A 3,560-nucleotide genomic window follows, 5' to 3' on the forward strand; every position below is an offset into this window, starting at 1 on the left:
TCCATGTCTAACATAATATTTCCTTTTACTCCTTTTGTGAAATATTCATAAAAAATCACATGCTGTAATTTATGATGTCCCAGAATATACTCTATAGTCCAGGTTATCCTTGGATATTAAAGCTTCCTCTGTCAGGCTTCTGAGTGCTGGGATTATAGGTGTATCACTACTCCCAGTTAACATAAATTTTAGGACTGATAACTTGTTCTGAAGTATTGTCCCTCATACAGAAAGTAGTTATTGGCATTTGTACATATAAAAGCAAACCTAGTACTGTAAACTTAAAGGGTTTATTTTTTTCAGAAATCAATTTTAAAGAAATATTGGTAATTCACTTGTCCAACTTTGAATATAGGAATTTTGAGTTTAATGAGTTTAATTATTATCTTCATCCTTTCAAAAGAGTTGGAGTATTTACTGAGTCTGGGTTATACAATGATTCATAATTTATTTTGTGTCAATATCTTAATTTATTACAATAAGAAAATGACACATTTCATCAATGAGATACTAAAATATGTTCACATTGTACTTGGATCCATGTCTCAATTAGTCATTCAAAAAAGTTGAGAAATTGTTGAAATTATGGGGAATGTTGAAAGGGCATTAGGTACTTTCAAACAGTTTGTAATCCAAATGGGAAGACCATAGTAAATAATGCACACCAGGCCACAAGTAAAACAAATGCAATTTACCCAGTAAAATCTAAAGATAGTTTTTAAAATTCTAACACAACAGATGAATCTACAGTGTTGTTGCAGTTCAAGCAAGTTGTTCCATTTTATACTGCTGCTCAGCATTGTGGGAAAGATATGGAAGCTGGTTTAGTATGTGGGAGGATTTCCTTTTAACTGTGCAATGCCATGAACATTACAGTTCACAACTGCCAACCTTACTTGGGTGGAGAATGATTCCCCAATCATCTTATCAGTGTTCTGCTTAGGTGACTTCATAGGGCAATGGTCTACTTTTTATCTCTACCTAGTACTGTATGCTGTGACTGTGAACCTGCAAGAAAATTTCCTATGCTTATTTGAATTTGGGAATGGTTGTTTTCTACAACTATTTCATCACAGAGAGGAGTCTGCTAATCAAAGTACAGATTCAGTTAAAGTAGACGGGCAGGCTTTGCAAAACAGGAGAACACTGGGTGATGTCGTTGTTATGTCTATTGTTAACATAGCCTGTTGAACCTTCAGGTTCAACAGAGCGTGGTGTTGAACAGGTGTTTCAGAAGGGTTAGGAAAATACTTTTTTCAATTTCTTTTGTGGGTCTAGGTTTGGGATCACTTTTGAAATAGAGTTGCTGGAAAGAATCCTGTGTTTTTGTGTTTGTATTGTTCAAGAACCATTAGTAGAGATGCAAGAACTCTTTCTGCACAAAATAGACTCTTAAGTATCAACTAACTCCTCTGTTTATGGGTACCTGGCAGCCATGCTGAGTCCACTCAACAGGATGAAGAATATTTCAAGTGACTGGAAACAAAGAAGTTTATTTTTCCTTTGCTCCTTCTGGATAAAAACTATGTGTTATTTTCTACAGTATGTTTGGCTGTCATATCATGGTCTGAGGAACTTTGAAAATAGAAAGGAATATGTACATGATCTCAAATGCTACAGTCAGATCCAACTGCTCTTGACAGAAACAGGAGATTAAAAACTAGCTAAACAATTTAAGACAGGAACTTGGGAGATTCTTGTCCTTGGCTAGAAGGCATAAATATTCTTGGGTCTATCAGGGACCCAGAAATTCCAGGAGTGTTTGGAGGCTATAGTTTCTAGTCTGGTCTCTTTCCATGGTTTCTTTGCTTTTCAAAACTGCTTGGAAGCTATACATGGGAGTATGACTAAAATGCATTTCAGAAATAGCAGTCCCTTTGGGTGAACTGGTTTGGAAAGATAGATCAGCATTTTCATGGTGGAAATTAATCCCACCTTAATAGTGGTGGGATTAATATTTGGACACTGTATACTCAATTGCTGTTTTAATTATTTCTCCTCTCATTTATTGTAAATCTACACTCAGATGATCTTGTGGCAATCTAACTCCATTTATCTGGGATCTTCACCATTGCCTTATGAAGACTGAAATTCAGAAAAAGGTGCTGTGGGATGGTCTATATGTCAAATTGCTCTGATTGGTCAATAAATAAAACACTGATTGGCCAGTGACCAGGCAGGAAGTATAGGGGGGACTAACAAGAGAATTGATAGAACAGGAAGGTAGAGGGAGACACTGCCAGCCGCCGCCATGACAAGCAGCATATGAAGACACTGGTAAGCCATGAACCCCGTGGCAAGGTATAGATTTATAGAAATGGACTAATTTAAGATGTAAGAACTAGATAGATAGAAGCCTGAGCCATTAGGCCAGTTTAAATAATATAAGCGTCTGTGTGTTTATTTTATAAGTGGGTTGTGGGATGGCTGGAGTTTGGCAGGACCCAGAGAGAAAACTCTCCAGCTACAAAAAGGAGAGACCCTAAGCTCTTCTTCCCCTAAATTTCAGACCATATCCCAAATGACTTCAGAATCTCACATTCCAAGGAGGGAATATTTTATGAGGGAATATTTAGTTCCTTTTTTAAATTGGTCCTACCTCCCATTTCCCTCCTAACACTGGAAAGGTAAACATCACAATAGTCCCACCTTAGGATTTATAACACCATGTAAAATGGTCTGGGAAAGGCTCCTGTGTGGAGGCTTTGAATCTGCCTAAGGTGGGTGCAGCCTCATAAATGATAGTTCAACCTTAACCTAAAGTAAATTCCCATGGGAACATTCCCTAGGCTTAGAATCTGCATTTACAGGTGTGAAATGGATGGTTATATGTATGTTGATGCTGCAAACAGGACCACTGAACATAATAATAATTGTGTGTGTGTGTGTGTGTGTGTGTGTGTGTGTGTGTAAAGATGCTAAGATGTCATTGATAGTCATTAAAGGGAAGAATCTTCTTCCTGGTCAAAATAATAAAATAGGAATGTACCTCTGCTCTTAGGGGAGAACTAGATATTCTGGTCCACTACAGAGACATTACATAATACTGTCTCTTCCCTTAAGAGTTAATCCATGTAAGTCTATCAATCAGGAGACCACCCCATATGAAAGATGATTTGACCGAAGATGTGTTAAAGACAAGGGAGGAATAATTATCCCCTTAATGAGACAATGTACTTTTATCTTTAAGAAGCTCTTCCACAATATAGCTGCTTGCAAAACTTGCACTATTCAGTACTTCTAAACCTAACTACTTGTATTTTCTTTTGTTAGCTCTTTCCTCTTGAATGTGGTAACAGAGACACAGACATATCTACTTGTTCATACTTATTACCATATATAGAATAGATATGTCCTATTGGCTGTAACTTATCCTTTAATAAAGATAATTTTGTAAAAGGGGCCACCTATATCCAAAAGTAACATTCAATAGCAAATAAGTATTTTCTTGTTTTTAGGGACAGTAGTCTATGGTAGATATTAAAAACAAAGTCTTGTTAAGAATTAATACCAGAAGAACTAAGAACTTAGTTTTGCTGGGCAGTGGTGGCACACACCTT

The 3,560-nt window shown here is 36.7% G+C and overlaps 1 non-coding gene across 1 annotated transcript; it reads left to right on the forward strand.

The window, feature by feature from the left end:
- Positions 1-2,674: 2,674 nt before the first annotated feature.
- LOC114695412 lies at positions 2,675-2,854 on the forward strand. The gene has a single exon (XR_003734858.1).
- Positions 2,855-3,560: the final 706 nt, after the last annotated feature.

Source organism: Peromyscus leucopus, chromosome 3 (genome assembly GCF_004664715.2).
Source record: "Peromyscus leucopus breed LL Stock chromosome 3, UCI_PerLeu_2.1, whole genome shotgun sequence".
NCBI classification, from domain to species: Eukaryota; Metazoa; Chordata; class Mammalia; order Rodentia; family Cricetidae; genus Peromyscus; species Peromyscus leucopus.